This window comes from Patiria miniata, unplaced genomic scaffold, assembly GCF_015706575.1.
Source record: "Patiria miniata isolate m_02_andy unplaced genomic scaffold, ASM1570657v1 HiC_scaffold_3, whole genome shotgun sequence".
In the NCBI taxonomy this organism is placed as follows: Eukaryota; Metazoa; Echinodermata; class Asteroidea; order Valvatida; family Asterinidae; genus Patiria; species Patiria miniata.
Genome location: NW_024037069.1, coordinates 33,074,600 through 33,096,413, shown reverse-complemented (window position 1 = coordinate 33,096,413; position 21,814 = coordinate 33,074,600). Strand labels below are relative to the sequence as shown.

The 21,814-nt window shown below is 37.3% G+C and overlaps 1 long non-coding RNA gene across 1 annotated transcript; it reads right to left on the bottom strand.

The window, feature by feature from the left end:
* Nucleotides 1-4,688: 4,688 nt before the first annotated feature.
* Nucleotides 4,689-7,086, bottom strand: LOC119736923. Its single transcript, XR_005272320.1, has 4 exons — nucleotides 7,036-7,086; nucleotides 6,386-6,435; nucleotides 6,083-6,190; nucleotides 4,689-5,518 (listed from the first exon to the last, which is right to left on the bottom strand). It is a non-coding gene; the product is annotated as an uncharacterized LOC119736923 (long non-coding RNA).
* Between the last annotated feature and the right edge of the window lie 14,728 nt (nucleotides 7,087-21,814).

Genomic DNA, 21,814 nt, shown 5'->3' with positions numbered 1-21,814 from the left:
GGATTTTGAGTAACATTTGGTTAACTTGAATGTCAGGGTTGGCAGTTTGCATAAATCTTTCTGGACCACTAATTTGGTCGTTCTAGTACTCATGGACTGTGTGGAGGGCAAGACGAGGGTTTGCAACATCGGTCAACCACCGGAGCTGCTGGATGCTGAAGACATGCACCAGTGGATGGCACGATTTGAGGAGTTAGTGCGCAAACGATGCCCAAGACAATGCCGTAACGATACTGAGAAGGGTAAGTCGAAATAACTATCTTCTACAGTAAGCACAAATTTCCTTAGCACATTAATTTTTATACTTATTCTGTCTCGGTCAAAACCAGCCACTTTTTAGCACAGCTGGCTTGAAGGGGAGATTGAAAAAATAAAAACTATGTGGGCTGATGTATATCCGATTTCATTTTTTATTTATCATTCAAATTTGTAGTTCTAAACATGTCTTAAGTAAACTGTTTCAGTTCAGATCGTATTTGTTCTTATATAAACTTATTTTTGTTAAATTCTAAATGAATCCAAAATGGATAAAATTCAATGTTCATCAAGCAATCATTCTGGGGTTTTTTCACCTACGTAACATCTCAAACTGCTATTTAAGAATTTATTTATTTATTTATTTATTTATTTATTTATTTATTTATTTATTTATTTATTTATTTATTTATTTATTTATTTATTTATTTATTTATTTTATTTTATTTTATTTTATTTTATTTTATTGATTTCTTTCTTTTTTTTTTCTTTCTTTCTTTCTTTTTTTTTTTTTTTGGGGGGGGATGATTTACAATATTTAAAAAACGACCTGATACAGCCCACATCACTTTTTTTCCCATTCGATGAGGGTGGAGGGCACAATCCGATGGCATGTCTTGTAATAGCTCGGGAACGCTTTTTGTGATCGTCATGAAATTGTGTGACTTTTTTTGGCTTTTATATCGGGTCAATATGGTGCCGAAATAAATACTGTCCATGGTTGTCACGCCGACCAAATTAAATAAATAGGCTGCGTCAGATGTAGGCAAACTTTTGTTTTCCACGTATACTCCGTAAATTAAAGACATGGCTTTTCTGGAACCCAGACCTTTAAAATATGGTTATTCCACAATTGTAAACATTTAATGTCCGCTTCCTATTGGCACAAAAAAATCAGCTAATGAAATGCTGTCTTTATTGAAACCGTTCCTTATTGAGAAAGACATGGAACTATCATGGAAGAATACCGCACTATACGGAATCAAAATGCTGTATGTCATTCAATGGTTTTATTTTGATCTTGACAACAGATAGTTGTCACCAACTGGGTCTTGAAGACGGCACCATTCCTGATGAGCGCATCCGGGCATCAAGTTCAAGTTCCATCCATCCTGCTGCCCTGGCACGACTGAATGGCCCATCATATTGGGCCACGATATACTGGTAGGTCACTGGACCTGAATGTAGCTGATTTCGATCCCTGTTAACGCCCTCAACCATTGCGGTGACATGTGCGCATTGAACAAGATAATTAACATTCATGTTGGAACTTTGGCACCGAGTCTCGACATTTTCCAAGAACCCATTAAGCGTGTTTGAGGCATGCTCAAAATCTCTTGGATCCAAGTGCCAAAGTTTCCAACCGGATTGTGATTCATCTTGGTAATGGCGCCCTCTATATCACTGTGGTGCTTTGACGGCGCTAAGAGGATCAAAATCCACACAAGGCCTTGGAATAAGACTTGAAAGAGTGGCAAGTCGTTGCCACTTGAATGGCTCCTTACCAAACAGCTCAGTATCCTAATTATATTATTAACGTTCCGCAAATACCACTAAAGTATGCTTCACTTACTATGTGCTCTTATGGACCTTTTTTTACGCTTGGTTGGAAAACTGCATTTTGCCAACCACGGGTTGCAAAACTATGGAAAGTCCCACACCGCAAAAATGAAGAAGAGTTACTGCAGATAACCAAAGTATTATTTAATTGATGGAAATACATCATTGTCAACAAAGCTTCAACGTAATTCCTAAAAATGCCCTTTTACTTTGTATTGAGGGCGTTATGGAGACTTCTTGTGGAAAAATATATGTTGCCAATCACGGCTTCAATTCATGCGCTTGCAGCAGCCCTTATAAAATGACGCCAATGTTTACAAACAAAGGAAAGGTCTACAGCTCTTCAGATTCGGTCATGCGTAGTTAACGTACCACCTGCATAGCAACGTTTAATAATATAATTCTTTGCATTCACAGGAAAATTATTTCCCCTCCTTTGACCTGCGCGCTTGTTTATCAATGACACTGATTAAAGTCTCTTTTGGTTTGTGTGCTCATGATAGCTCGCGCTCATGTTGGATTGAGGTGGATCTCCTCCAAACGACTAGGGTTTCTGGCGTCATCACGCAAGGATATGAATTCTCCTGGTTCTCATATCTTGTGACAGAATTTAAGGTGTCCTACAAGCCTACACCTTCATCTGGCTACGAGTACATCAAGGAAGCCAATGGTGATATCAAGGTAGGCTTGCCGTATAAGTGCTTCAATAATTACATGGGTAACTGTTATTGAGCAAGATACAGTTGTGAGTTCCGATCGATTGTGTAAGGTGTCGTCAAGAAATTCTTAAACAAAAATGAGTAACACACGCTTGACACAACTATTGACATTCCCATTGTAAATGGGGAAGCCATAATTCATAACAGCAGGTGTACTAGAGAAGCAATTATATCCGTCTTGTTAAAATTTAACGGAAAATTACTTAATGACGTATCTTGGTGTACTTTTTTGAGAGGAAAATGTATGTATTCTTTTCCTTTACACCGTTTTCTTCTGTTAACCTTTCTTAACAGTTGTTTGATGGCGGAGATATCGACTCTGCTTCTACCCCTCACACTAATTACTTCAACCAGGCCATCGTGGCGTCTGCTGTTCGCATTTACCCTACTCGCCACACCGGTAGACGTGCGCTTCGGTTTGAGTTGATTCAATGTCCGATAAATTGATTCCATGTGGAGTGATGTTCAGTATTGTAATGATTCGTGACCCATTATTTTCGTTTTTGAAAACAATCGAATATGGAACATCTTTGCATATCCTTGTTTTGGAAATAAATGGGAGCAATAAAAGCGATTCCACTAGCACCCTTGAACAAAAGTATGGACATAACGTCGAACCCCCAACATAGGGCTGGAAAACCCATTTGGTAGAGCACCGGTACGGTATTCCGGAGGTCGTAGGTTCAAACCCCGCTTCATTCAGTTTGTTTGTTGAACGTTCTACTTATTATATATGCACCCATGTTCAATGTATGTGGTTTATTCGAACGTTAGAAATTAGAGTACATAGTAGTTTTGGTTTACTTCGTATAGCTAGAGAAAACAGAAAGAGTTTGGTATCCGTGTTGTTCATTTTAGAATGAAACAACGGATAATTTTGTTAGATATTCTGCGAGTTGGTGGATTGCAATTTTAATCAAATGGTTGTATGTAATACTTTTTCATTACAAGTTCCTTTATTGAAACCATAACAGACATAATTACGCTGTTTTGTCGTTCAAATCTCTATCTCAGGTTGTACATAATGTAAATAATTATGCTTCACGTTCTGTGGTACATAAACGATTTACACTCAACTATTGCTGTATACCTTCACAGCATTATTTTTCTTGCTTTAGACTAACATCCACTGGATCTTCTATTTTGGATCGTCCATGCACAACGTTAAAAGGTTACTGGCACCTTTATACCACATACTTGCACATTGTGCACCTAATATGATGGCACACATTCACTTTCACCTTTTTGCTGAGTATAATATATACTTTATTGAGCTACGTTGTTGTTTAATTAATACATGATAATTGCATTCTCAGTGATTGGTGATGATTAAAAGCATTCATTAAAAGAGCTATCATAGTCATGTAATTCTAAGATGTTAAGCAGTTGGTTCCTACTTTAATACGGCGTCCCTCTTTGTCTTTACGACTCTCAAATTGTTTTGCCTCTGAAGTAGGGTCAGTCGGTCGGGAAAAAATCTGATGACAAAAATGGCACTTGCACTCATTTGGATTGCCTAATTAAATGATGCCAAGTGCGTGTTGCATGAGACTGGACAACCCAGTTCAATTGCGGAGCACCGGTACGATACTCCAGAGGTCGCAGGTTCAAACCCCGCCCAAGTGGCATATGTAAACTTGTCTATCTATGCACCTATTATTGATTTCCCTGTGGTTTATTGGAATGTTAGAAATCAAAGCGCATTAGATTAGGTTTGATTCGTACACCTGAGAAAACAGAAAGAGCTTGGTTAACACGGAGGTGTTATTCATTAATGGAGTGTATAAAAAAGGGAACATTTGCACTGTAAACCATGTGTTTAGGTTTAGAACACCTAAATAAACACTAATCTGTGACAGTTTTTAAACATGTGACGCAGTTTATCCAATGAACATGTTTAATTTGAAAACATATTTGGTGTTTAAAATCAGCACACTGACGGTGTTTAATCTTTAAACGGAACAGTGTTTAAAATATATACATCAAGGGCGTTTAACATTTAAATACTACTGACGTTTAAAAAGTAAACACACAGTCAAAAAGAAAACACGTCAATCTGTTGTAATTTTAAACATGTGACACGTTTATTGCCTGTGACAGATTTTAAACATGTGACGCCATTTATTATTATTTTCAAGTGTTTATATTCACAGTGTGTGTTTAGTTTTCGAACAGTATTCAAAATTGCAAGTAAAACTTCAGTCACAATATTAACAACATTGAAATAAACGCATTTAGGGCACTTCACAAAGCTGTCTTCATTTTCACCTATAGGATTGTGGTGAAAGGCCTATTCAGTTCTATCGAATCATGAAAATGACAACAATAAAATACAAATGCATTTTTATGGTCACCCCTAGAAAATATTGTACATCACGACAGCAAAAATAATGTGACATTTATGTGAATATGCCACATGCCTATCAGTATGTTTCCAACAATCCTTTTTTAAGACCCCAACATTAAGGCCAATTACATTTTTCACAAGTATCAAAACAAAGAAACAAAAACATAAACAAACACAAAAAGGGTGAATTAAAAGTAAATGAATATATCTGGAAATAGGGCTAAAATCAATTATTTTCCAATTCAATGAGAGTTAGAAGTAAAACTGCAAATGAATTATACTTGTTTTTTAAAACCTATGAAGGTTTTCGTTATAGTTTGAAGTGGTAAAATAAGTATTGATCTTTAGCTGAGATTTCAACAATATATCTAATTAATTTATACACAAATACCTTGTAGTGAACTGCATCAATTCGCTGGAATCTGCCAGGAAAACTTTTCTCTAATTATGATTTTTTGAAAAGAACTCAAAGCACGTGAAAATACTTTGGACAATCCAAATCAAAGGCATAGTTCCCCAAGCTGGAGAAGAAGCGCATCATTGTACGTGTTGTAGTTCGAGACTTTCTTGATGGTGTCTCCACATGTAATGTAAACTGTAGTTTTGATGCAGATACTCTGTCTGGTTCAGCAGCATTCTGTGGACATAAACAAGATTTCTGAGTGAGCCATACATAAACTGATCAACTTTGAAAGTGAAACCAAACTCACAGTAAAAAAAAAATAATGGAGACCCTAAAATGACAAGTCATTAATAAAGTTTACTCCAGGAAGAATATGAAAACTGATTACAAAATTGGGTTCAAAAGTAAATTGCACAATTGTCGGCCTTTTTGGGACTCACGTCAATATTAACCTTTGTTATCAGGGATAATGTGCACAAAGACTGTAAAGTTACAGCTTGAGCTTGATCGTGGATCAAATATTAAAAATAAAATCTGAAGAAAATAGGCAAGCTTTTCACAGTTTCGTACCAATAACTTTGCAGTCATGTAGGTATTTACGGAGACTTTCTATTTAAAATTGTATTTCAAAATTGTATTCACCTAGAATGTTATACTGTTTCATTTCATGATGTTTTACCGCCAGAGTAAATTTACAGTGGAAGTTGAAAGGTTCTTATGCAAGATAGAATCTCAGCCAAACATCATCATTCAATTAAATTGAAGATTTGAATAATATATTTTACAATACAAAATTACCTCATGAATAGTTAGCACTCTCCTCGTCTTCGTACCCTCGCCACGTTCAAACTTGGTGTTCTGCTGAACGTACATGTATGCAATTACATCGAGCGTCTACAGAGGACCCTATATTCAAAACATAACACATGTTCTGTAAAACGAATGGTTTTGAATCCCTGTGAAATACTGCATTGTACCAACAATTTGGGGATCATCTTTTATGTACACGCACTGCGGGTTTTTCAAAAGTTGTATACACAGCTGATCTTTACAATCACACACTGCACTGCCAAATGACGATCAATGCCAAAAGACACTTACTTTATTTTAAAGTCAATAGCTTCCTTCATCTGCAAGGGATTAGACACACCCTGAAAATATACAGAAAGAAAATATCAAAACAATATACGCCCATAACATCATGTGAAATGGAAATTATGGTTAAACAATTTGTACCTGACCTTACAAATACTAGAATTTTCTTTTCAAAATCATTCATGCTGGTCCCTTTCAGCTTACATAACTTAGGCAGTGGTGATAACACTAGCATGCTTTTATTGAATAGTTAAATCACGATTTCAAAAAAAAAAAATCCACTTCACTGAATTTTCCAAGATTACAAACATTTTGACACTGCGTGTTTGCAATTGTAATTCGCCCCATAGGCTTATAGCCTCATATTAAGTATACACTCAACATAGACCACCCCATAATGTGGCTCAAATACAGAACTTCCTTCATAATATTGTGAGCTGCACAGCAGTTATACTGTATTACAGCATCGTCATCCAAGAAAAATAATATGAGGAAATCAAAATCAGGGTTGTTTTTTCCCCTTCATATTCATGTTTTATCACACGATCCTTTGGCCAATAATTGCTCCCACTAATTCATCTCATCTCGTATTTCTAAATCTATCATATTGTATATAGGGATTAATTAAATCAAACAACACAAAAGACAAAACTTACCACCTGTGTGGGACTGGGAGCTTCCAGAACTGGTTCAAACTACAACCGTCGAACTGCATGCACAGAATACGTTGCATCTGAGTACATGTACTCTTGCTGACTTGGCAATATGCATACCAAACTTGACCTCTAGCCTAGGTCATGACCAACTGTTAGTGCCTTCTGTGAGACTACATCATACATGTATATTGTTTCATTACCCGTGCAAATTTTGTTACCACGAATGACGATAATAATTCTCGCCATTACATTATTCTATTAGTGTGCCCAGATTATTGTCAGAAAAATGGCGGTTGTCTTTGTGCCGCGTAATTAACTGGCCCGATTATGCCGCGCCAGCACGCAATCAGATTTAATCCTATTGGTTAAGACCTAACATCACGTGGTCATATTTAAACATCGTGACGTGTACCGTGTTTATTAGGTGTTGAACACAAACAGCTAAATTAATAACTTCAGTTATTATTAGTGTCCTAATTAGTTAATAAGCCTTTTTTAAACAAAGTGTTATTCTTTGGGAATAAACAAAATGCTAACTAGTGAAATTGAACAGGTAAACCATTTTCTAAAACCGATCTCATAATAAACACCCTATAGCACTGTTGACATTAAACGCTAACTGTTTTGTTTAAAAACACATGATGTGTTTAATTTTGTCACATAGTGTTTAAATCTAAAACACTGCGTTTATTTTATAAACGTGTCACATGTTCTCGCGTTTTACAGTGTGGCTAACATGTCAGCAAATTGTTAGTTTAAGTTTTAACGAAATAGTTTAGGTCACAAAAAGTGAAAGTCGGTCGGTCAGTCGGTCGGTCAGTCGATCGCTCAGTCGATCGCTCAGTCGGTCCGCAGTTAGGTTGGTTCCCAATGATAGTGGGTTCTGAGATATTTCTGAAATAATAGCATGCAAACATTAATTTCTACATAAGAAGTGCTAGCTTTACATTGAGTAAGCTTAATTGTTTGGCTTTGTATTGGGCTTAGTGGGCTTTAATCTAAATAATGTTCCTGTCTGTGTTATATTGTCTGAATAACTTGTAGGAAATGCGCAAATGGCATAAAAAGTGACAATGTAAAATAACAATATAATAGAGCATTACAAGTCTTTAATTATAATTTTAATTATTAATTATAATTACAGTTTGGTGAATATATTTCTGAGAATTTCCAACCATGCATTGACAAAACTGACATGAAAACACCCTTGTGAGTAATTTGATTTCATTGAAACATAGAGAAAGTACACTCTAATGTTTGACGGGAAACGTAATGAATTAGTCCGCTCTTACTCACGTGTTTTTATTTGTGGTCTTTTACTAGTTTCCTTGTGTAACAATCTGGTGTTTTTATTTGTTGGATGACAACTTTGTAATTTTTGATAGTCTGTAAATATAGTCTCTGTCATTGTGTTAATATCTTATAGTACCTTTTGTTTTTTACATCAAATTTTATTTATTTTACATTCGTATATATCTGTGGTCTTATTGTACATGTATAATGCACACTGGAAATCAATTTTCATGTTTTTTACGTGACGAGTATAATAAATTGAATTCAATTGAATTGAATTTTCTCAGACACTAAGTACTTGTGTTCATTTTCGATTCCTACTGTTGCCAGCAACCATGCCGAGTTTTCTTTGCGATTATCCAACTCTTCATATATTATCCAAACCTCCCCACATATCATTTCCACTGCGCGACTGTCGTATCCTAGAAAGCTTTCACCTTCTGTTCTAAATTTGTGTTGTTTCATTTCGAGTTCATCCCGAACTGTTCCGGTGTCTGACGTCAACCGCCTGTCCGTATTTGCAAACTCCATTTATTTCAAGCAGCCCACACAATATACCATTCTTGTTGTACGCTTCAAGCGAAAAAAAAAACAGCCGTTTAATTCCTAAAAGTGCTTTCATTTGAGAAGACCGTGTCATCGATAAAGCGATTAGTTGTGAATGCTCCCTCAAGCCATCCAATCAGACTCAGTAAAAGCTTCTGATGCCTCCGTGTAACATCGGAGTAGTAGTTAGGTTTTGTGTTTTTTCAACAAATGCTGAGAAAACACAAAGTTCACCACAGTTTGCTCACCATTTGTTATGCTGACCACAGCCATCGCTTTAAATTTGAGTAACGGTATACCAAGCTTTCAGAACAGACTATCAACATGTCGCGATACTTAGCCGCTGAAGTAGTCTTTGCCATCACGTGTGGTAAGTCGACTTAATTTTAAGACATATTTCCTTTCGTTTTGTTCAATTTTCAATTCAAAACATCGTCTTTAACTGTTTGTCTCTGATAAGTTTCTTGCATACATTTCATTTCTGGTTTTACAACCCCCAAAAAAATGTCATGGCACCTTCTGTTATCAATTCCTAAACATTTCCTCTTTTTGATGCAAATTTCATATCATATCAAAGTGTCAATTTCAATCAATATCAATTTCATATCACTGTGTCACCTAGTCCAGTGTGTGGGGTACATCACGGTACATGTACATAAATAGCCTACCTGCCTATTAATTTTAAGAGATTCTCCTGGAGCATTTCTTTTTGGCTATTGTGGAATTTGTAATTTTGTTTGTGCATTCCTCATACTCATAGGCCTAAGCCGTCATGTTTTGGTTGATGCAAATTTGAGCGTGGCTTGGAATTTAACTCAGATCTTTTGTTAAATGGGAATTAATCCCATTTCCATAGGTTCTTGCCAGCAGCTGGGTGTTGTACATGTGTAGCGTCAAGTATTTTTTCAAGACCTTACATACATGGGATGGTTCTGTCTTGAACTCAGTAAATAAGGCAAACAGAAACGGATTTGATTTTAACTTCAAGAGCAAAAGCACAATTTTATTTTAAAGAAAAATCAAATGAAGAAAAGAAGAGGAATATTTACAAGAATATTTACAAAATAATCAAATTAAATCAGAGGAACTTCCACATTTCAAGAACGCAACTTAAGAACGATCCAAAGAAGTCAGGGTTTCTCTGAAGATGACAAAATATAACAGAATTCAACTTAGGCAAATCAAAAGAAACTTCTCAAATCAAGCAAATTAAATCGCAGGTTAAATTAGCAGGTTAACTTAGCAGGTTAACTTAGCACGGCATACAAATTAGCTACTTTGCAACAACACAAAAAAAATATGAAAGCTCAATCCAACAAAATAATTCAGCAATTTCTCAACTGAGTCTTAACAAAATATTAACGGAAAATCTGCTTATCCAGCAAAGAAACGAATACAGAAATATCAATCCAAATCTTCAAATAAAGCCAACTTAGTTGTTACATTTAAAGAAATAAAGTAAAGAAAACAAAGCAACCGGTCTTTAAGTTTTACAAGTTACAATTTAAATCAAAGCCAATTTGTTGGTTTAAGATTCCAGATTCTAGATGATGTGTAAGATACTTGCAACCTTCCCCAGATACAGAATTCGGCTCAGGGGGTGACACTAGCATGGACTGGCTGGTCGTCTCTGCCTCGATCAGTGTGTTATATTAGTCACCTCCTGGCTACAGTGGGGTCCCTGCCATTTAGAGATTGGTCTCACGGGATCGGAATAGGGTTGGTTTATGAAATGTAAAATAACCCAAAACACTACAAATCTCTGTTCTTTTGTAATCACACATGAAAATACAAATTGATCTCAAATAATGTCTAAATAAGTAGATTCAGATTACACGTATAACTAAACACGATTCAAAAATCAGTTTTTGATAATACAAAGGCACTTACGGTTACTCTCGGGGAGTGTACTCTTGGGTCAGGCTACTGCCGTGTGACGTCTGGTCATATACAGCTGAAGAGAGGGTCAAGCAAGTACTTTTACATGTACTTCTGACTATGCGTGGCTCTCGGCCTCATCAGTTTAGGTTGGCCGGCCCGGTACCTGCGGTGGTTGCTTCCACTCGCCTGCTGGTTACGGGTGGCGACGACCCAACAAAACTTCACACAACAACTCTTGGACACCTCTCTCTCCCAAACGCACAAATGGTTCTCAACCATACTCTACCTTACGCTTCAAATTTATACCACGTTCAAAAAATGTGCTTTCAGCTGGACTTTCGAGAACATATTAACTACTACAAACGAATTACCATGGAAAAGACAGTAAATTACCATAACCATTTATTTCGAGGGGCGTCTTCCTACTGGTACCGTCGAATCAAAGAGATAATTGGCCTGTGCTACCAATTAGGTGCGAATTCCGTGAAGACATCGCGTTTAAAAACTGTTGCGTAATTATCTAGATCGAAGTGTGATAAACTGCGTGAATTTGGGGTCGAGTAAAGGAAACAGACACGAAACGTACAAAAAAAAACTCTGGCATAAAAACGAGACATAAAAAAATGGAAATAATTTGACATGTAGACGAAATGTTTGCATTATTGTTTTGTAACTGGTATTTTCCGGTCTTGGTGGCTGCACACCTTCAAATTGTAAGTGTTAATGTTTTAAAATGAAAAGTGAAATTTGGTTTTGATTTAATTTTGCCAGCCTATAATTTGTTCGCTACAATAGGTTTACCGCTTGTTTTCGGCGGGTGCATTGGTTTAAGCCAAAAAAAGTCTCCGGTTTCTGGTATGGAGCTTGCCAAAAAGTGGTGCGGCGACGCGGCTTTTTTTTTTTTTTACCTGATTTTTGTTTGCTTCAAATGTCGGCTGATGACTGCAAATGGTGCCCGACTAAACTTAGTGCAAATATATGTCCAGAGAGCTTATTTTTGACCATAACCCAATCTAAAAACACGTTAAAATTGTGCAGCAGCAGGATTCCAGTCAAACCAGTGAGTTTGGCGGTTTTGAGACATCATCTTTCATCGAAAAAAAAGTTTCACTTTGCCGACGCGCATGGCTACGGCGGCGCGCGCGCATACCAGAAACCGGGGAAGTTTGTCTTGGAACTACGGTATGTTCTTGCATATAATTTACCTCACTGCATATGCACAAAGATATAACACAAAGCATATGAACATATGTTATTTGCTCATGCAAAATCCCATAGACTTTGTACACGATTTTTTGCTCGTCACTTTTTGGCACTGATCTTTGTCGTACTTCTTTAGAATAGGCATTGTCCCTATAGCAAAGTTGTGTCTCGAAGAGTGATGTCATCATGACGTCATCATGTGTCACGTGACGTCATCACACATGTGCATATTTTAAAGTCCTTTATCTGCAGAACTGTAATTTCGATTGGGTTGAAACTCCGTAGGTAGACCGTGATGTGTATTACGTAAAAATTGAGGTGACGTCATGATGATGTCTTCGTGTGATTTCGAAGAATAGGAAACATACCAATATTCGTGAGGCGTGAAAAATTGACAGATACTGCAACTTTCAAAAGTGCACGTAGCCAGGTCTATTTTTCCATATAATGTGTTGATGGACGAGTTTCAATATAAAAACAGGGAATTCGAATGATAAATGTTTTAAAATAGCCGGAAAAACCTATATTGACATTTCTGTGCAAACATATTATCCATTGTCCAATATCCAAATAAAACATGTACCGGTACAAACATATTTGAATGCCCGACTTAATGTCCAATATTCAAACAACAAAATGGACCTTGTCTGTACAAACGAATGTGGATGTCCAATGCCCAATATCAAACTAATGCTATATTACAGGACAGTGCAGCCTAGTGGTTGCAAAAGGCGATTTCTACAGGTTACGGAACACATTGAAAATTATTATGTCCAGTTTAGAAGACAGTATCTTCATGCAACTTTCAGGATTTATTTCCCTTATAATGAGTATGTGCTAAAAATCCTTGTGGTATGTTCATTACTTTTCGTTGAAATTGGAGAAAAAAATTGGTCTGGCTACGTGCACTTTTTAAAGTTGTAGCTCTCGCGTTTGCAATATCTGTCAATCTTTTAGCCTCACGAATATTACTAAGGTCCCCATCCCCTATGGTGCGCAGTAAACAATTGCATAAAAGCCTTGTTCACGAGTTATTAATTGATAAATATCACCCTTTTTGCCGGCTTCCATTAGTCGATACCGAGGCCCACGCCAAAACACGCCGAGTGACGCTAATGAATATGCTAATCTACCGTACGTTATTGTGTTGCTTGGCCAAAATCGATCAACCGTTAGCGCCTAAGGCAGAAAATCCTAGTCCAAATTTTCCTTGGAAATAGTTCTAGGTGTAACACCAGCGTTTGCAACAACAGATTAAGCTGAACTTCGGAATATACATACAAAAAACTAACTACCTGGGAAATAACAACTTGAAAAGATTCTCAGAGATTGATATAAATACATAGATATGGGGAAGTTTGCGAACGATTTCATTTAGAGTTGAAGGTCAGCTTCACCAGTAACCAGTCTTGACATTTTGGCATTGATGACGGCGATTTTTTACACTGACATTAAGTTTAGAATTTCTTCTTACGTTATATATTAACTTTTCAATCATACTGAACATATTTTCTGAGAAAAACAACGTTAAAAATGCCATGTTTTTGGGGTGCATAAAGTACGTAGTCGGATAGGCTTTGCCTAACAACAGCGGACACGTTGCGTTAGCAACCATATCGTCACCGTTTTCACGAAGAGCCACATATGTCGACTTTGAAGAAAAAGCGTTTTCGAGATAATCGCAAAGGAAGTTTCTTATATTTTGAAAAGCTTATCATTCGAATTTTCCCGTATCTAATATTCAAATTTCTTCCGTCAACATTGATTTAGTGCACTTCCAATATTTAATTTCGTATTTTGTCAGACAACTTGAATTCAGTTCAAGCAAATTAATGGCTTATCGATTCGTGGCATTTCTTTTTTTTGTCATTGTAAGGATTTTCCTTTTCTTTTGTTTATTATACATAATGTTGTATTGTTGATATTGGTAATCTTTGCTTTTTTGGTAACCTTTCTTTGATATGAAATGAGGGAAATGATTTACACCACACCTGACTAAGTTACTTAAAACCAATTTTAAATTGATTGATAAAAGACGAATTTGATCTCTGAATGCTGCCATTTTGAAGCAGCCTAGACGAATATAATCCATAAAGACGAAAATTCTCGACCAGGTGTATCAAAAGGGTTACCAAACTTTGAAATTGAACTGTAAACGACTAAATTGGTTTTGGTAAAAGGGTGTGAATTTTGTATCAGACGAAATGGAATGCTACATTTGGAAAATTCGAACAAAATGATGTTTTTAAATAGCCGGAAAAACTTATGTTATCACCTCCATGAATTTTGCAGTGAATGTGTTCTGTGTGCTTATAATTCGATATAGTTCTAGTATTCATGGACTGTGTGGAGAGCAAGGCGAGGGTTTGTTTCTTCGGTCAACCACCGGAGCTGGATGCAGCAGACATGCACCAATGGATGGCACAGTTCATGGAGTTAGTACGGAAACGATGCCCGAGACAATGCACTGATGATACTGCGAAGGGTAAGTCGCAATAAATATAGGCTACTCTGAGTAAAATATCCTGAGTACAATTTGTAACACTCAAAACCAGACTCTTTTGTGGCATAGCTTAAAGGAAAGATATGACCCAATATCAAAAAAATGTGCAGGGATCGCTTGTATTCGATATTCAAGAGCGGTTTTGTTTTTATATTTGCTCGTTTCATTCCTTTAATGTCTTGAACAAATCATTTTGGATGAATTGTATATTTTAAGAAATGTATAGTCGAACAATTTCGATCATACCACGTCTCTTTTCCATTTCTTGGAAGGGGCACAATCTAATGCAACTTCTGATAGTAGCCGACCGCCATGAAATTTGACATTTTTTCTCACGTTGATCAATGGTCAATATGGCACTTAACTGGGCCATTTATTTCAATGAATAGGCTACGTCAAATGTAATCAAACAGGTTTTTCCCCAAACGTTTGCATACATCCTGCCATCCAGACCTTTGACCCTTTAGTGTCTGAGAGTATTTAAGAACTGTTTGTCACAAAAAAATTGTCAACACTAAATGTCAGCTTCACATATTGTCACTGCATGTTGTCGTTATTGAAAATGGTACTTATTTAGAAAAAAATGGAAATATAATGAAAAAAACCCGTACAACCAACTCATACGTATATCCTTCAACTGTTTTATCATCCATAGTTATATTTTGATTTTGATAGCAGATAGTTGTCAGCGACTGGGTCTTGAAGACGGCACCATTCCTGATGAGCGCATCCGGGCATCAAGGGCAAGTTTTAACCAACCTGCTGCCCTGGCACGACTGAATGGCCCATCATATTGGGCCGTGACATACTGGTAGGTCACCGGACCTGTATGTAGCTGATTTCGATCCCTGTTAACGCCCTCAACCATTGCGGTGACAGGTGCGCTATGAACAAAATAATTTACATTCATGTTGGAACTTTGGCACCGAGTCCCGACATTTTCCAAGAACCCATTAAGCGTGTTTAAGGCATGCTCAGAATCTCCTGGATCCAAGTGCCAAAGTTTCCAACCGGATTTTGATTCATCTTGGTAATGGCGCCCTCTATACCACTGTGGTGCTTTGACGGCGCTAAGAGGATCAAAATCCACACAAGGCCTTGGAATAAGACTTGAAAGAGTGGCAAGTCGTTGCCACTTGAATGGCTCCTTACGAAACAGCTCAGTATCCTAATTATATTATTAACGTTCCGCAAATACCACTAAAGTATGCTTCACTTACTATGTGCTCTTATAGACCATTTTTACGCTTGGTTGGAAAACTGCATTTTTGCCAACCACGGGTTGCAAAACTATGGAAAGTCACACACCGCAAAAATGAAGAAGAGTTATTGCAGATAACCAAGGTATTATTTGATTGATGGAAATACATCATTGTCAACAAAGCTACAACGTAATTCCTAAAAATGCCTTTTTACTTTGTATTGAGGGCGTTCTGGAGACTTCTTGTGGAAAAAAAATATGTTGCCAATCACGGCTTCAATTTATGCGCTTGCAGCAGCCCATATTAAATGGCGCCAATGTTTACAAACAAAAGAAAGGTCTACAGCTCTTCAGATCGGTCATGCGTAGTTAACGTACCACGTGGATAGCAACGTTAAATAATATAATTATTTGTATTCACAGGAAAATTATTTCCCCTCCCTTGACCTGCGCGCTTGTTTATCAATGACACTGATTAAAGTCTCTTTTGGTTTGTGTGCTCATGACAGCTCGCCCTGTTGGATTGAGGTGGATCTCCTCCAAACGACTAGGGTTTCTGGCGTCATCACGCAAGGATATGAATTCTCCCTGTTCTCATATCTTGTGACAGAATTTAAGGTGTCCTACAAGCCCACACCTTCATCTGGCTACGAGTACATCATGGAAACCAATGGTGATATCAAGGTAGGCTTGCCGTATAAGTGCTTCAATAATTACATGAGTAACTTTTATTGAGCAAGATACAGTTGTAAGTGAGTTCCAATCGATTGTTTAAGGTGTCGTCAAGAAATTCTTAAACAAAAATGAGTAACACACGAGTGACACCACTATTGGCATTCCCATTGTTTATAACGAAGCCATAATTCATAACAGCAGGTGCACTAGAGAAGCAATTATATCTGTCTTGTTAAGATTTAACGGAAAATTACTTAATGCCGTATCTTGGTGTACTTTTTTGAGAGGAAAATGTATGTATTCTTTTCCTTTAAACCGTTTTCTTTTGTTAACCTTTCTTAACAGTTGTTTGATGGCGGGGATATCGACTCTGCTTCTACCCCTCACACTAATTACTTCAACCAGGCCATCGTGGCGTCTGCTGTTCGCATTTACCCTACTCGCCACACCGGTAGACGTGCGCTTCGGTTTGAGTTGATTCAATGTCCGATAAATTGATTCCATGTGGAGTGATGTTCAGTATTGTAATGATTCGTGGCCCATTATTTTCGTTTTTGAAAACAATCGAATATGGAACATCTTTGCATATCCTTGTTTTGGAAATAAATGGGAGCAATAAAAGCGATTCCACTAGCACCCTTGAACAAAAGTATAGACATAACGTCGAACCCCCAACATAGGGCTGGAAAACCCATTTGGTAGAGCACCGGTACGGTATTCCGGAGGTCGCAGGTTCAAACCCCGCTTCATTCAGTTTGTTTGTTGAACGTTCTACTTATTATATATGCACCCATGTTCAATGTATGTGGTTTATTCGAACGTTAGAAATTAGAGTACATAGTAGTTTTGGTTTACTTCGTACAGCTAGAGAAAACAGAAAGAGTTTGGTATCCGTGTTGTTCATTTTAGAATGAAACAACGGATAATTTTATTAGATATTCTGCGAGTTGGTGGATTGCAATTTGAATCAAATGGTTGTATGTAATACTTTTTCATTACAAGTTCTTTGATTGAAACCATAACAGACATAATTACGCTGTTTTGTCGTTCAAATCTCTATCTCAGGTTGTACATAATGTAAATAATTATGCTTCACGTTCTGTGGTACATAAACGATTTACACTCAACTATTGCTGTATACGTTCACAGCATTATTTTTCTTGCTTTAGACTAACATCCACTGGATCTTCTATTTTGGATCGTCCATGCACAACGTTAAAAGGTTACTGGCACCTTTATACCACATACTTGCACATTGTGCACCTAATATGATGGCACACATTCACTTTCACCTTTTTGCTGAGTATAATATATACTTTATTGGGCTACGTTGTTGTTTAATTAATACATGATAATTGCATTCTGAGTGATTGGTGATGATTAAAAGCATTCATTAAAAGAGCTATCATAGTCATGTAATTCTAAGATGCTAAGCAGTTGGTTCCTACTTTAATACGGCGTCCCTCTTTGTCTTTATGACTCTCATATTGTTTTGCCTCTGAAGTAGGGTCAGTCGGTCGGGAAAAAATCTGATGACAAAAATGGCACTTGCACTCATTTGGATTGCCTAATTAAATGATGACAAGTGCGTGTGGCATGAGACTGGAAAACCCAGTTCAATTGCTGAGAACCGGTACGATACTCCAGAGGTCGCAGGTTCAAACCCCGCCCAAGTTGCATATGTAAACTTGTCTATCTATGCACCTATTATTGATTTCCCTGTGGTTTATTGGAATGTTAGAAATCAAAGCGCATTAGTTTAGATTCGATTTGTACAGCTGAGAAAACAGAAAGAGCTTGGTTAACACGGAGGTGTTGTTCATTTATGGAGTGTATAAAAAAAGGGAAAATTTGGCTTACATGTCAGCAAATTGTTAGTTTAAGTTTTAACGAAATAGTTTAGGTCACAAAAAGTGAAAGTCGGTCGGTCGGTCGGTCGGTCGGTCGGTCAGTCGATCGCTCAGTCGATCGCTCAGTCGGTCTACAGTTAGGTTGGTTCCCAATGATAGTAGGTTCTGAGATATTTCTGAAATGATAGCATGCAAACATTAATTTCTACATAAGAAGTGCTAGCTTTACATTGAGTACGCTTAATTGTTTGACTTTTTTTATTGGGCTTAGTTGGCTTTAATCTAAATAATGTTCCTGTCGGTGTTATATTGTCTGAATAATTTGTAGGAAATGCGCAAATGGCATAAAAAGTGACAATGTAAAATAAAAATATAATAAAGCATTAGAAGTCTTCTAATTATAATTTTAATTTTTAATGATAATTACAGTTTGGTGAATATATTTCTGAGAATTTCCAACCATGTATAAAATACACTAACATGAAAACACCCTTGTGCGTAACTTGATTTCATTGAAACACAGAGAAAGTACACTCCAATGTTTGACGGGAAACGTAATGAATTTCCTTTCTTCCCCTAAACAAACCTACAACATTACCAATGCGTCCTTTGAACAGCCTTTATCTATAGCAAATGACATCACAATTGCCAGTAATTCCCACTTTGCCCAGGTTCTGTGGTAGGGCCATGTGGGAATATTACCAATGGGTACTTTGAACAGCACTTATCTATAGCAAAATACATCACAGTTGCCTGTAGTTCCCACTTTGCCCGGGTAAGGTAGAAGCGCAATGTGGGAATATTACCCCATGGGTAAATTTAACACCCCTTACCTATAAAAAGTGCATCAAATTAACAAAATTCCCATTTTGCCTAGGGTCAGTAGTAGCGCAATGTAGAAATAATAATTTCAACTCTCCTTAAATATAGCAAATTACATCAAAATAGAACGAAATTCCCACTGTGCCCTGGTTCAATAGAAGGGCAATGTGGGAATATAACCAAAAACAGAGAGGTTGACTTGACTCTCAAAAGACAGTCAAGCTTCAGTTTTGATGTGATGTTTGTGGTGTAATATATCAACTTTGATGGCCCACCCCCATCTCCCTAAATAATATGCGGGATCAGTTGTATTCGATTTTCAGGTTTTCTTTTTACATTTGTACTTCTTAACATGTCGTGTCTCAAACAATAGATTTCAAATGTTCCATGACAGAACAATAGCTAGCTTTTCTTACTGATGAGGGCCTCTGTGATAGAAGTGATAGCGTGCCCGGTTTGGTCTATGGGCGCAACGCCGCGGTTGATTATCGACTCCATGGGCACGTACGAGTTCCTTCACTAAGATCGCGCAAGGCATGATGGAAACCAACATGGCGCAGCTAGATCGTACCTATGGAAACGAGGTTGGGGTAAACCGAACTTTGTCGAGTTCACTCACTCATTCCCAATGGTACAGCGCCATCGTTCTTCATGCTTTGTCTACTCAAGCTGGTTACAGAGTAGGTTTCATCCAATTGAGTGCCAGGCACCAAATTTGGACTTGATTCTGACAATTTTTTTCTTCAATTTCGCAACCGTTTTATTTTTAAAAAGCTCAATTTGTAAAGTGCCGTTGTGCAACCAAGTATATGCAATCCATTAAGACCCTTGTGTAAAATCGACATTTCAGTACCTCTATCTTTTACTTTCATTGCAAGTTTGAGGCTGAAACGAGGTTTTGTAAAAAGACTCAGCACTGCTCCTCTGTTGGTGTTGATGACCACAGCCAACTAATTTTGTCCACAAAGTTTGTGAACTACACTGTCGAATTTAATAATCATGTCGCGGTTCTTGTTAATTGTGTCATTCTTTGCAACCAACAGTGGTAAGTTTGATTAAGCTAGTAAAATCGTCTTTTTTTTCTCTTAGACTCTTTTAAAATCTCATGTTCTTGTAAAATTCGAAGTGTTTCATCATGTATGTTTTTGGCTTACTGTGCAGTTACACGGAAACATGCAGAATCAGTTTACATTGTCATGAGCATATAGTTGGACAAGGTTTTCATGAGCAGTCAAACCCTGCATCCTAGTTTTGCCTTTTCTCCAAAAAGGCTTTTCTATTCAGCCTGATTGTTGGTTTTTTTTAAATATTTAAACATCTCTTTACTACCTTTCACCAACTTCTAAGGGGAGGGGGTTCCACAACGCCTGCATTATAAGTTGGCCACTGGGTTCATATTTCAGTTTGGGGGAACAACAATTTCATACTGTATAAATGGTTATTAATATACATAATTCTTGCTGTGAATTTCAGAATGAACTGGGAGTAGAAGGATTGATGATTGCAATGATTCTCGGTCACTCAATCATATCCGAAGTTTTTTAATAATTTCACGCTCTTACTGTGAAAACATTGATAAGCTGCCATGCTCTACTGCCCATATTGGAATCTGACCAATTGATGGCGAGCCTGTATGGGCTAAGCATTATTCCTACTTGGACATCACTAATTGGGTCATAGGAGAATTCGGGTACATTTGTAAGAGCTTAACCGTAAAGAGGCCGGGGGCGGAATCCGCCCCCAACTTTTTAGCATCGAGCCTTGCGCATCTTTTGATACAAAAAAATATTTTTAAAATTTCGGCGCTATGCGGCATGAAACTGAATTTTCTTATACGTAGTAAACAAAGAGCAGAATTACCATTCATGCATATGAATAATTAATTAGCCATAATTATAAACCCTTTGACCTATAGTCAGAAGGTTTCTTGGGTATGTTCATGACAAGTTGTTTTATGCATTTACCGAGCTTCAAAATTTGTCGTCACTCGATGGCCGAGATCTTAGGAGGGGCGGAATCCGCTCCCTCCCCTTCTCCGCCCCCCCCCCCCCCCCCCCCCCCCCCCCCCGCCGGCTGAGAGCTGATCAAAATAGCCCGGCCCATTTAGGGTTAAACATTAAATTCGGAAGGAAAATTATTGGCTGATTTTTCTTCATGGCAACCATTACAAGGTTTTGAGTAACATTTGGTTAACTTAAATGTCAGGGTTGGCAGTTTTCATAAATCTTTCTGGACTATTAATTTGATCGTTCTAGTACTCATGGACTGTGTGGATGGCAAGACGAGGGTTTGCAACATCGGTCAACCACCGGAGCTGCTGGATGCTGAAGACATGCACCAGTGGATGGCACGATTTGAGGAGTTAGTGCGCAAACGATGCCCAAGACAATGCAGTAATGAAACTGAGAAGGGTAAGTCGAAATAACTATCTTCTACATTAAGCACAAATTTCCTGAGCACATTAATTTTTATACTTATTCTGTCTCGGTCAAAACCAGCCACTTTTTAGCAGAGCTGGCTTGAAGGGGAGATTGAACAAATAAAAACTATGTGGGCTGATGTATATCCGATTTCATTTTTTATTTATCATTCAAATTTGTAGTTCTAAACATGTCTTAAGTAAACTGTTTAAGTTCAGATCGTATATGTTCGTATATTTTTTTTTTGTTAAATTCCAAATGAATCAAAAATAGATAACTCAAAATTCATTAAGCAATCATTCTGGGTGTTTTTTCACCTTTGTAACATCTCAAACTGCTAGTAAAGATTTTTTTTATTTTATTTATTTACTTTTTTATTTTTTAA